This window comes from Lingula anatina, chromosome 1, assembly GCF_051362555.1.
Source record: "Lingula anatina isolate TDL-2025a chromosome 1, LinAna3.0, whole genome shotgun sequence".
NCBI classification, from domain to species: Eukaryota; Metazoa; Brachiopoda; class Lingulata; order Lingulida; family Lingulidae; genus Lingula; species Lingula anatina.
This window is the reverse complement of record NC_141767.1, coordinates 64,694,154-64,708,973: the sequence shown is the minus strand read 5'-3', so window position 1 is coordinate 64,708,973 and position 14,820 is coordinate 64,694,154. Positions and strand designations below refer to the sequence as shown.

The 14,820-nt window shown below is 37.5% G+C and overlaps 1 protein-coding gene across 2 annotated transcripts in view; it reads right to left on the bottom strand.

Annotated features, from left to right (window-relative positions):
- The window catches only part of LOC106162403 (uncharacterized), a 40,561-nt gene that overhangs the window by 23,742 nt on the left and 1,999 nt on the right, over positions 1-14,820 (bottom strand). The gene's annotated exons all lie outside the window — the stretch shown is intronic.

Sequence of the window (14,820 nt, the reverse complement as noted above, 5' to 3'; positions counted from 1 at the left end):
ATCGATTTTTTTGTTTGAATTTCTCACTTGCCATTTCTTGTTACGACTGAAATGATGCTTAAGGCACAAGGGAAAAATTGAGTCAAATATGAATATATGAATTCATGTTCAGGAACAGGTAGCGTGGGACGAATCTCCATCAAATTGTAAACGTTGCAAATTACCCTTATACGTGCAAACAAATTTATGTCGTAAAAGCAGACGACAATTTATTTTGAACAAATTTTATAACGCAAAGAACCCCGAAGCATCGCCTCCGGCATCGAATCACTATTATTGTCGGTACAAAAGTTTTGACAATAACTACATTTACGAAGGCAACCCTGGCGAAGAAAATCAGCTACTTATTTCTGTAAATTCAGGACCTAGTGAGACCTCTCAAAACGCAAACATCACGTCGTATGAGACACCTGCCAATAAAAAACGCACGGCTGCCGTGAATAAAAGAATAAATATATTTTTGATTAGCCTTCATAATCAATTTATAAGATAATTCGACAAAATGTCATATCAAGTAGAAGACATCCTATTGTGTTTAAATTGAACGTAAATCCTGCAACGTACCAATGTTAATGGTATCAATGAAAAAGAAAAAACCAACCATGTACGCGCCATTTTGACCTTTTTGTTATTTTCCTAGGTAGGATTAGTGAGACGAAATCATAGACGGGATTTTGCATTATATGTTTAGTTAAAATGATCAATGGTTCTGATTTCCTTTTCAAATTTCAGGCTAAATGTTATATAATAAACTTATCTTAATAGCATCAGGAATGTAAGTCTTTATAAGAACTGACAACTGAGACTTATTTTGTGAAACGGAACGAATCTTTGTTTTCTACACATTCGTGAGTGCTTCACTAACCTCTCAAGAAAACAGACACATGTAAATTAGAACGACTGGATGGAGTAATAATAACTGAAGACATCGATTGATAAAGTAATAATAACTGAAGACATTGATTTCTAATGGAAGCCAATTTCCCTGATTCACAACGAACACTGCACGAACTTCATATGCTGGACAATTAAATACAGTAACCTTACACTTGCGCTTAATTCTGAGAATTTTCGATTATGTAATTTTGGCCATTTTCCTTCTCATTTCAACTACAAAGCTGTCATCAAATCCATTTTGTTCTGTAAAGAATCCATCTAACCGAGAAACCTTACCTATGTCCGTAATTCTGCACCGGGTTACTCAGCAATGTTATTTAAGAAAATAAATCTAGACAGTTATTGGATTTTAATATTGTCAACTCTGCGAGAAAGCGAAATAATCATCTAATACAATATGGCCATGATGACAACCATCACTGACTTTATTACAAACATTCTTTATCTATTTAAAAAAAAAATCCTTGGAAAACCATTTTACTAAAAAGAAAGCAGTATAACTTCGTCAGTCAGGGCAATCCCTTTTGTCATGAGAATTTTCATAACTGAAAAATTCACGCAGTGGTAGTATTGTTCATACGACCAAACACGCTTTCGAGAGTTCAATTTCCTAATCCATTTGATGTATAATTTAAAAATGATTTTTAGAAATATACCATCTCTCAATGTACCCATTCATTATTAAAATGGCCATCTTCTCCTTCTAAAAGCTCATTTTCCTAACTGTTTCATTTTTAATGTACAACCACTTATTAATCCAACAAACCATATTCCCATCAAGTTCATGAGGAACCAAGGGTGCATTAATTATTCGATAATCAGCACAGGGTCGAGTCAAAGAAACACTGGTACGTGCATCAATAGGCCACCGATGTCCACCGTGTGATGATACCAGACATTAACAACATATCTTTGGGCAATCCACGAATAGATTATTAAAGAACAGTGATAGACACGTGGCCTTTCTGGATTAAGTGGTCATTCGCGCCAAGGACAATGATGACCATTGATTGTCACATAATGCACTACACATAGACTGTGGGTAAATCTTAACTCGGAAGTTGAAGATCAATATATGCTCAAAGAGAGAAGGAACGACAATATTTTACCGAGAACGCCTATACCGATTCATTTTGCAACCTTGTAACATATTTGATATTTATTTTATTTTAAGAAATGGGCTGTGAGGTGTAAATCTTGACTATTTCGTGACGCATACACACGCTAACTCAAAAAAATTAAAAGAGAGAGAGAGAGAGTGAGAGAGAGAGAAAGAAGAAAGGGAAAAAGAAAATTCGTTAACTGCCCTTTTTTATCATGGTTACAAAATTTTCCTTTTTGTTCCAATAAACAGCTTCCGGTAACTAGTCTGTTGTCTCTAAATGCACATAAAGTGTTTATGGAAAGGTTGAGTAAATTTCACTTGACTATAACATCACGTCAAGCTAAGTAACCGGCATGCCACCGAAGAAAACAATTTACTGCCAAGGTATAATAAATTGCTTTATTTGTCTGCCCAACGGGTATTTTAGCCGCTTAAGAAAGCACTTTTCTTGGCGTTTCTTTGGCAGAAGCCAAAAACATAGGGTTATTAATTTGATTTAGTTGGGTCGCAAAGCCAGTTGTGATAATTGATTTTCGGTATCAATCATGCCTCCCAAGTGCTCTAGTCAGCCTGTGGTATGGATCACAGAAATTCCATTTAGGGATTTTTCCAAATGTAAAAAGGGAGAGGGACTGGGCCGATACGACACGCTTGTAAGCACTAGGTTAGTGTATGGGGTGTTTATGGACGATGTTATACTTTTCATGCTATCAGCTGATACTTTATTATGGCCTTAAAGGAAAAGATGAAACGTGAAGAAACAAAAGATTTGTATTTACGAGAAAACAGTCCGCATGCATGGGTCATACATCTCCGTAAAAAATACATTCTCAAGCAATTGATAAGCAGACAGTGTGTATGAAAAGAACATTTACTTTGTTTACGGAATAAAAAGTAATTATACCTCAATGCATCGCGTTTCCTTAGAAAATCGACATCTCCCAGAAACGATGACAGATTATCATTTTGTGAAATATTACAAGATTGTGTGTGTGCTCAGACAGTCACGCGATGCCATAAAACACAATGACAGATAATGTAATCGGAAAAAAAAGCAAATATTTCAAGCGTGTCTCAGCGCATTTTATACTAAGAGTTATATACACAATCAGTGGCGGTAAGATAATGACAGTGGGGAGTGGAGAAGCCGGTCGGTCACTTTGATCCTTGTGTGGTCCAGTTTTTATGTCAACCTGTTTGACAGCGGCGCTCGGGTGACCACAACGGTGTGTTCAGTCACTCAAAGTGATACAATGTCCCCTCGTCCAAAATACTCCGAATACGATCAACGTGAAAGTTAAATTTGGGGTCTGGGAAATCAGCCACCACCACAGAACTATTAACCATAAAATGTAGGCCTAATAGACCAGCATGGGGGCACAGGAGTAAAGTTTTGAACGATCAAACGTACTGTTAATAACAATACGCAGCAATTTGATAAGGTACTAGCATTATCCAATCCATCACTGTCGTGTTAAACTTGAGACATTAAGAGCCATCAGACAGGATCAAAACTACATTAAATTGTCATTGTTATACTACCTGAATAATCTACTGTCAATTAGACTGATTCCGCGCACCTGTGGCACTGCACCTTTATAATATGCGTAAATGTAAGCACAAGTGAAAGAAGAACATCATCATTATATAGGGTAACTGCACGTAGGTTCGCATCAACCCTGTCCACGCAGTGTCAACCTTACAGCGATCAGCCATATTGAAAACATGGCGCCATTTTACTACAGCTGAACCTTCAGCAATAGAGCAATACATGAAAAGCTGTGTGAGATAAATCCATACTTTCAGAGTACATTGGGATTATTTTGTATCCCCATAAGGCAAGAGATTTATTAAAGAATAGTAAGCGTTAATAACACGGAACCAATGACCTTGTAAGAATAGTTTTGATTCACTTTGTTTCAGATAACGTATAAGGCACATAGGAGAAATCAATTTGCAGCAGATCACGTCCTACACGTGCACTTGTACATCTACTATTGCTTGAAGCTTCTCCTGATTTAATGCCCCTCATTTCATGTAACTAATACTTGAAATCAATTCAAAGGAATCACTTTTGAGTAACAATCTGATTTCTGCCTGTGGTGGGCCTGTTGGCTGTTCGGTACAAAAACGAACATCATATCAACAAGCAAATGTCCAAGATATGTATATAAGCCAGACAGTTAGAATAAAGGCAGAAACCTGAATACATCATCTATCATTCCTTCACTGATGGAGATTTAATTGAATAAGCAACAGATTATTTTACTGCAAGATTACCAAGTGAAGTGTCACAAATTCAATGGAGCTAACGATGTCTGGGTTATTGTACCTGGAAAGCTATCTCATACCATAGGCTTTTAAAACCAGGATCAATAACGTGTTCATGAGAAGTTAATAGTTACTAGGTCTGTGGTTGTAAAACATGATGTAGATGGTTTCCCCTTCTCCGTGTGCAACGCGCAGTGTTCTACATTATCATTTGCCGATCGAACCCGATGAACCTTGATGTAACAATACGAAACAGACTTAATGCACTTCTGTCAACACCGGTGGTGCATTCATCCAAACGATTGATTGTATCGATCGTTTCCATTAAATGCCTGTAATACAAAACGTGTTTGCTACTGTTTCTGCACCTCTTTACGGGCATGCTATAGAGAAAAATTATGCCACATTGAAGCGTTGCAAATGCACAAATTCCATCTGCCTCTTTCAGGTCTTATCTTAATCGTTCAGCTGCCAAGGACTGTGGACAGGAAGAATAGACCTGGGACTGTCATTCAACTGTACGCGTGCCAAATAGAAAAGTTCCAATCAAAAATATTTTGATAATACCACCATTTCACGCCCTGAACTGATTTGTTTGTATAGGAAGGCAACAGAATAACAGAATGGCAGTTTGAACTATGAGCAGATGTAGTAAGATTGTTCAAATGTGATAACAAGACATGAAAGGTTGGATATAAGGGGGTAATTCATTTGTAGGAAGCAATTTTGTTTCCACCTGCTTCTATACATATAAGCGAGTGGGCGTCTTGTATGGGGTGAGAAAACGCTAGCTGTATAAATGCAATCACACACAGGAACAAGTCGACTTTAAAATTAACTGGCAACAGTGCAAAATCAATGCCTTAATTGTAGCGTGATAATGACTTCGACGGGATGTCACGAGGTTTTCTGTTATAAGATGACATCATTTGAAAAGTCAACATGGAGACAAATTATTTCTTATCTTTCTTTGAACTGTTTTACTAACAATCAATAATTTTCACTTTCTCCCCCTTGCTGATGCACGTCTAAAATCGAAAAAGTTTTTAACCTCTTTGTGCTACTATTCTGCAAAGGGCCTTTTGAAACAAATATGGTTCCCTCATATTCTAACCCCCTGTCGCCATTATCCCATTTGTTTTACAGTGTATCATGCCACTTTTTTAATTCATTCTCAGTGTGGTTCCTAATTCTCAAGCAATGCACCTGCCACGCTGACGCTAGAGTCAAAACACAAAGCATTCCTGTAAGTGTAACACTGTGTTACTCATTCAGTTTGATATATTGCAAGACAAACTAGATACATTCTGACATCGTGAGATATGCAAACAGTAGTATCGGATTTTTTTTCTTTCTCTCTCTCTCTCTCTCTCTTTCTTATTTATTTAATTTATTTTTTTTATTTAATTTATTTATTTATTTATTTTTTGCATCCCTGGTATTGTTTTCGTATCAAGTCTGTTTGGAAATTATAGAACAAAAAATAATAATAAACAAAAACAATACTACATAGAATAAGAGTTTCGGAACATGTTTAGGTCATTATCCTACTGTGTAAGCAGTATTAATAAATTATTCAATAATGTATACTTCATTTTGACAACCCATATGTTTGCATTGCGTAAGATATGTGAATATAGTCTGCATAATGCCTATATGTATTGTGTGAGCCAAGAAGCGCCTAGTTGTAAACATATACGTTAAAATGTTGACCCTTGAACTAGCGACAGATGTGTGATCTACCTAGTCGATATTTGTCACAACTTTGGTCACTAAGCCTGTGATTCAATATTCATTGACTTTCCCTTCGTCTCATTAACATGGTCTTAATCGGGGACATTACTAATAGTGTTACGTTGACATCTGGACATTAGAGTATTATGGGATTTCAAAGTGAAATCCTGCCGTTAGACAAAACGGAATCGGTCAACACAAAATTGTACTATTACATGCTACAAACGCAGTGGTTACTATTATATCTATGTTGTTATTAAAAGGTACCTGCGGGGCGGGTCTATTGGCCCACCTTTATGAGCAATCTTAATTGGCAGAGCTGAATAAAACTGTCGCACTTCTCGCCCACCACCAAGCCTCCCCTACGGTTAAGCGGATCTGAGAAACACACCTTGCATTGTGTACCTTTCACCTTGAATACATGTTAAAGAACCACAGTTAGAAAAGGGGGCGGGTAGGGCGCCATTATTTTTGACGCGTTCGCTTCGTGAAATGACACTACCAGTGTGTCGTTAACCATTATTTTCCCCAATTAGTCTAATTAGTTTTCGGGGTTCGACATTGAACCGCTATGTTCCTAGACATCTGTCATAAAAGGCTGTATATACCACACGGTTTTAATCCTGCTGAATTGTTTTAATATGGGTAAATATCTTCCAGCTGAATATGGTCTCAATAATCACCGAAGAACCGTTCATTTCCTAGAAAAGAAAAGGTGAAGATACCGCACAAGAAGGCCATTAGTGAAATCAAACTGCAACGTATATGTAGAGTCAGCGACTGAATGTCACAATTGCATGTCTAAATATAGACTCAGCAACTGCATATTTCAAGACATTTTATCGTTAGATATACCACATACATATATAAAGGGGTTATGTATATGATGCTTTAACTGTACATCTTATATGGGGAGGCAGCTTATGTACAGTTTCTGTGGCATACATCTAGGGTCTTCTTAGTGGGTCCTGCCGACATGTAAAATTGTACATTCTTAAACAATTTTACAAAATGCCTAAACGCGATCATTCAAACAAATACGTGATCTCTTCATGAAATTAGACAAAATAAAAGAACATTACCAGAAGATACACATTTTTATTTTTTAACGTTTAAAAACGTTCGTTGATACGGAAGCGTCCATCTGACCACCTGTCGACAGTATGACGTAACGGTACCCAATATCTCACGCAATATCGGGTCGAATTGACGACAAGAAAAGAGCTCAATTCCGCTAGCTTTATCTATAATTGAGACCTTCCTATCATTCTCTCCCATGCTAACGAGGGTTAGTTTCCTGATTTGTTACTGTAGTGGGCAGTATGTTCTGTACAGCGTTGTATCCGTACAACATGGTTCAGTGAATGCGGGTTGGTTAATTTCTCATGACATATTCACCGGTATTCTCACACGATTGATGTTAAATTTATAAACATTTTATTTTAAGAAAATTTCGACATATCCTTTATAATAAAAAAAAAACACTAACGAAAAAGACACCGTCATTGTGATATAAATAATTCTAGGACATCAACCTTCAATAAAGATAGCAATGGTTTCCATCAGTCAATCCAAGTTTACAGATCATATTATTAATAAGTATCTCTATATTGGTTTTTCCCCTCAGAGACGGCCCTGCGATGACTCAGGTGGACTTGCAGCATTGACTTCATTCTCAAGTCAATAATTGATACATGCTACCTGACCGTGAGAGGCAGGCTACAGTTTCACTCTCCAAGACAAAGCGTTCTGCTTTTTTTCCGCCAAACAAATGACTTCTGCAGTGTCTATATTCTTTATCTCTTCGCCGTTATCATGCGAGGCATCACTGAAGCTTCTCTCGGATGTCTGATATTCAACACGCATTGTGGGCGGCAGGTAAAGGAGTGCTGTCGATCATTTACCGAACTTGATATCACCGAAACGAAAAATGTCGCAAACTGAGCGCTTTTTGAGAATACTGCTTGTATCACTTACTACAGGGAGTCGTTCGTGCTTTTCTGTTTACAAAAGTGATCAGTCCAATCCCTGATGCTGCCCTTCTCTGTCAACTTAAATCGCCGTTTTTGGCTTCAGTTTAAGATGAATATTCGGACGCCATGTACCCTATTGTACCATATACATGACGGTTTAGAAAAGAAACTGTAATTTATAATACTTCTGCTCGACATAAGATAATTATAATTCATAAAACCACTTCTCCGTATAAGACGTTAATAAACAAATATTGCCGGTTGTGATTAACTAGTTGATTTATAAATTTGGATTCGCCTCTATTGTATGGTGTGTGTTTTGAAAAGTATCATTTCAATGTATGTTCATTAACAATGCGCGGTGGTAGAAATTATGATCAGAAGGCTGAAAAATCACATCTCGTTCATTATTCTGTTGGACATTGGAAAGTCAATACTGTGATTACTGTCTGAATGTTCGTTGAATGCCGTATAAGTATTTGTATTCTCCCACAAAACGGCACGGCCAATCGGAGGTTCATTATTCCAAATACACCAGAGACAGAACTTTAACTGGTCGTTACAAATGCATTATATAACAATGTAATTAGACTTGGGCACGGAATCACAGGGGCTGGTTGATTGCGGCGATGACTAACTTGTAGAAACTTATTCAGTGCCCAGGCTGGAATTTTATATTACATAATTCGATTGTTACCCCAAGCAATGATATAATGGGTTCTTAATCAATGATAATCAAAGCATTGGACGGTCGTTAATGAGTGCATTAGTGAAAATGGTGAAGGTGTGTTTGTGTCCGAATCGACATCTCCAAAATATTTCTATTTGTTTGTGCCTGAAATATATGAATTACTATTTTTGTCAAGTGACTGACCAAGAAGCACCACTCTTGAAAATACCTCCATCCACCAAGCCCACCTATCAATCGTGAAAAAAATCTGGAAAATGTTGATCTATCACCATTAACATTTTTTCATCATCAAAGGGCTCAAAGTGCTCCACGATGCTTTCACTCACCGAATTCTCAAATATGTATCTCAATTTAGAAACAGTCCACTGGTGATCGAAGATCCTCTTGTCATTACCGTTATTTTTTTCTACCAATGATATAACCCCTATCGAACAGTGGATTACGTCAGGCGTAGTACGTACTGGCTGCTTGTAGGGTTACCGTACCCCACTGAGTGATAATATTCATTCGGAAAGAGATCTTACTTTGTTAATTATCACCTGCTGATCTTTTGTTTCATATACCGGCTGCTATGTAGGGATACAGATATATCCATTGGGTAACTAATTTTTTTTCATTTTCCTTTTACTTTGTGGTTTTATAGCATTCTGGTATGTATGCCGTTTATTTTAATAAAACTAAATGTTTTTTCTTCCTATTAGTTTTTCTTTGAATCTTAAGAATACATCTTCGAAGTGAAACGCACAAAAGATGATTTTTTAAGAAAACCAAAATTTAACAATTTACAAATATGGGAAAATTAAAGCGAGGATTTTTGCCTTGAATATCCCCCAGTTCAGGTATAATGCATCAATACAGATAATTTTACTAGAAAGCTAGAAAGCTTTCATTACCACATCAAACACTGTCGCCTTATTTGATCAAATTACAACTAAATCTACGTCCATTATTTGCCTCTTCCGTCAAAGACGGGAACAGCAACCTCTCTTTGATGAAAGTAGGAAATAGAAGGTGATTTCGTCCGTTGATGTCAAAGATAATTTGTAATTAGAGAGGACCGACTACCTGTTGTTCAGGTGACACTTCCGCGTATGGCGGCGGACACTGGTCACGCTAGTTGAGAAAAATAGTAGGTGGCATTGTCCTACTGAGGGTTTTCTCGGCCTTGGTGCTGGGAGCGAATGTGAAACGCATAAACTCGGCATCCTTGATAAAGGAATACGATTTGATCAAGTTATAAAACCGGACGGAAGGTCATCTCTATTAAGTCATGGTCACATCCGACGAAAAAAAAACGGAGTCAGTATGGTCAATTAATGCTCAAGTTCAAGTGAAAATACCCCTTAAGAAACATTGCTGCTTAAGAGTTTTTGAATATCTCGCGAAAATGAAATGTAAAATATCAAATTCAACCATATTATTTTCGCCTGGACATGTGCACACAAAATCAACCCTGTTAACAATAATAAACTATCAAATCATTAGGAATAATTTCTCATCACAAAGGAATTTGAAAAGCTCTAACTGACTAAACAGATTTTGTTTTTCGGTTCGCCCACGAAAAAAATATACGGCGTTTCGTATTGCCAAAATTACCAGATGCCACATTGAATTTTACACTACACTGCCCCAGTGCCCTGAAGCTCCACTTCAAACCGTCGTCGAGTTTTCGGCTGCATTTTTAAGATAATACCCCTTGATTTGACTCTATTTGTCAGAAAAGAAAAGTTAATAGGGTCGAAAAAGTCCGAAATTTGAGCGCAGCATAACCGTTCATGCATTGAAGAATAAGTTCAGCTGAATAGACGTCTACACATACCCCTTTATCTACAGCAGGTTCACAATACACTTCAATGAATCGCAATCAAGCACATTAAAGTCAAATTAATTCTGAAGAAGAAAAAATAAACAAGCCTTTTCTTAACAGAGAAATTAAATCCGACGTGTTACTCTAAGGAGTTGGGAATGAAGTCAAAAGGCCGGATATTGAAAAAACCTCTAAGCTTCGTTCAATAAGACACAACTTTAATAGATTAAAACCAATAAAAATATACAATCTATGCCTTTCGGGAGATGTCCTCCTCTAAAATACAAGACAATGAAATATAAACGGAATCCAATACCTTAATTAGATACCTAATTTTTAGTGAGACAAAGTAATGTGCGTTCTTCCATTTCCAGCATATCGTTGAATCTTGAATAGGAAATTCCTTCAAGAAATGATATAAATTTTAGCCGGTGACGGTATCCGCTGTCACTTATTCTTAAGTCACGATTGTTCCCTCGGGGTGCCACGAGACTTCCCAACAGACGGACTCGCGCATCATGGAAGCTCTATCTAACACACACCAGTCGGTGCCCTGTGCACGGGCCAACGAATAATTTATACAGTCAGACACTAGAGAAAACCATAGATGGAACTGTGAATCATAATTATATAGGAATTCTTTTTTCACTATGTCACTGTCCTCACAATATTACGTCCTCACAAGTTCAAAACCATTAGGTATTGCCAGACTTATTAATAACACATCGCATTTAAGAGACTGCGTTCTTTTCCCATTAATTCTCCGATAAAAATACAGCGCTTTCACCAGCTTAAGCGTTAAAAACTCAGTAATCCTTTTAGAAGACTGCATTTGTTCTGGACTGCTCTATACATGTTGGCATTTTCTTCTATGCTGAAGCTTATTTACAGATTTTACAAAACAATGAGACATACTCTATTTTTCTCCGAAAAAAATTTCCAGGCCCCGTGAGTTAACTCAAAGGTCTGAGCCATCCTAGGCTGGATGATTTAATGAGCTTAATAGGTCTATTAGGGCTGCTTCTGGACTTCTGGTCTTTGCCAAATTCAACATCAGAGGACATTCAACGTAATGTATGCACCCATACCACCCAGCTCTCCGCCATAAGTAGTTTGTGTTATCCTCTTAATGTTACATTATTTTTAGGGTTTAGTCTTTTTTGCCTCTTAACAAGATAAACGTGTGGATTTCTATGCAGCTTAAACAATTCACAATTCACAAGGAGAACATTATTTAAGAAGCAAAATCAAATCAAACGGTGCCTCTTTATAAAGGTTCGGTGCTCCTTGATTCCCATGATCCCTGTATAACTGGAGAGGAAAAAGAGTGATGTCCAATTCCGAAAGCATTCAAACTGCATAAAGCACATTCTCGTGTTGAACTTCTCTTATCTCAATTCCCCGATAAGGGCGGGTGGTTCTCGCCACACCTGCGATCAAGCCACATTCCAGGAAGGACAAAAAGTTCCTTGAAAGCGATAAGACCTCTCCAAGAGATATATAATTCTGGACACGTATCCAATCAGAGCTGGAAAAGGTCACACGGCGATGGAAGAAATCACCCTCGAAATTAATTTCTTTAGCACTTGACTGTGAAAACTTCGACATGGAAGAAGTTATTAAGAAACACTTGGTTTGGAAATATAGCCTGGTGCTCGACCTAACAAGTGGAAATGTAATTCTCCAACTTTTTTCAATTTTCAGCATTAATAAAACTTTGTTTGACATATCTTGGTCCTTTTGTGTGAAGGGTCAGTAAGCATTACTTTTAAAGAGTATTCATATGGACGTTTAATTTTTGACTGTTTATACTAAAGCACATCTAAAAGTGCTGGTAAAATTGTGAACTTCACCAACATGAAAATTACAACGTGTGACGCGAAGTAACTTTTCTGGCTATCAATTCCAAATGTAGCTGAAATAGTAATTTGTGTAAGATATCGATTGACATAGGAGCTTTTTATCTTCTTTGATAAGCAGGGCGGCAAACATTTCTAGAATGTTACTGTCAGAATTTGTTTCGCGTCTCCCTCCCTGTCCGTCAATTACATTTTCCACAGAGCCTTGGTGGTTTGCTGAGTCTAACAAAATTACATTTCCATCGAGATATCTTTCGGACATGCAAAAGCTTGAGATTTCTACCAAAATAGTATTTGATATTCACAAACCAAAAGCTCGAAGAAAGATTTTCGTTGGACCATTCAGTACTACAACCATTAATAATGATGATATTACAATACGACAATACTGAAAACCAGTTAGTCTATCAGTAAATTGTCCAAATACATTGTTTGCTAAACTTTGTTCACTTTTTTGTTCAGTAGCAAGGTTCCTAATAGCTGTATTTACTTGGTTGATTGTGAACAATGCACTTCTCACAACAGAACGTGTTATTATGTTACCGAGCCACCGTCGACGCAGGTTGAAGTTTTGGCTACAGAATTTGGCCTCGTGGCCACCCACAACATTCAGAGGTTAAAATCAAAGGGAAAGATTTTCAAAGTCTGTCATAGCTTTGCATTAGAAATAGCGGTCCTCCCGACCCTAGAGTCAGTGTATTGAAATCGTTACGTTTGTGTTGTAAATTCAACCCCAAATGTATTTCCATCTTAAATCGGCGTTTATTTTTGTTACAGCACACCATCGTGCGGAATATTTTCCCGATCGCTTACTCTTTCAAATATTGAAAAGGATTTCGGTTTTCCTTACTCGCCGTTGTTTGTATTGATCCGATTGTAGTTTTTGAGCTTGAATGTTATCTTTTGCAAGAGAAAATAAACTGGAGTCAGTAAGCAAATTACGACCGGTGTTTTCCTACGAATTGTTCTTCCACCTCGCTGCAAATTGTCTGTAACATAACATAGAGTCGCCCAGAACCCGATGAATGATGCTGATCTAGTACCCATCACGGGGTCTATTACCAGGGCACTTTTTTATGCTAGTAAACATTAGAACAAACGCTCAGTTTTCAATGTAAAATTCCCGCTGACAATCTACCCAATATTGCCCACTGTGGGATACCAATCAACAGATGTATTCTCATGTGAGTGGACGCTCGGACATGGAGAGATGGACAATGCATTTCCCCTCCAATGTAGAGACGGCTGCTGGTTTATTCATTTCCCGTGCTAACCATACATGTACAATGTAACTAGGCACGGTGCAACTGTAAACTTTTAGTTCAGCATGGGGAGCAAACAAAAATTGATCGTCCAGCACTGCCCTAGTAAGAATGCTGAAACTGGTCTTTCACAAGCATGTAATTCATAATTACTCAGTATTGTAATTCCTTAATCTATATAAAGATTTCTGAAACTACGTTGCACCTAAAATTCCTCAACGTACAATATGATGAATATACAGAGAGAAATACAATGCCTTTCCTCAAAATATAGGCTACAAACTAGCCGTAAGAGCCAAGTTAGAGTAGTCTCAAGTCAGGTTAACTAAAAATACTAGGTTACTGAAGTAGAAAATTAAAATGTCGATCTTCGTCTTTTCCTCACCAAATCACTCCTGTCACTCAACTTGTTTCCCTGTTCATACTCTACAAGGTCGGCAATGAAAGCTCGTGCAAAAAAGGTTTAATAAAAAAACACATCAAGATCACCCTCCCCATTACAGTGTTCCTCTGGGCCGCTGAAAAAAAACCATTTAATTCCAAGATGAGGACTGATACAGTCCACAATGCGGTTTATTGCATGAGATTATAGATTTCTATACCGGGACAAGGTGTTTAACGGCTAAAACGCACGCGCAGTGAAGCATCTCTACCTCGTCTGTTCACTCTTTATTAACATCCCAAGTATGGATCAAATTCATAATGTACACCAAGACGAGTCAAAGGTGGCTTGTCGCGATGATCGAAGCGGATTAAACCTTTTTTACCGTTCTCGAATCGGGGACGCTTGTAATGACAACGAATGCATGTTTTGGCACCCTTGAGAGGCTGAGTTTTTATGATTTGTTGACGGATATGTGCAACGTAGACAAAATTATTGTTACGATGGAAGCTACACCATTTAACTTATATGATATTTCTATCCGCCCTTAATTGTATTTCTGAATGCAAAAAAAACTACATAAAATACAAACAGTTGTAATAAAATAGCGTAATTGAGTCAGTTTTTAACCCCGTACAAAGCAAATAAAGACTGGTATGCAATGCCTGCGTGAAATAGATATTTTCTAGTGACAGTACAATAAAGAAAACCGAAAACTGATCCTACTGTCATTATCAAGGTATAAAGCCCGTCTATTTATTCCTTCAGGTGTCCATCTATCTATGTGTAAAGCCTGAAGGCAGTGAAGAAAACCACACGTTTCCGTAGCAAAATTTCCC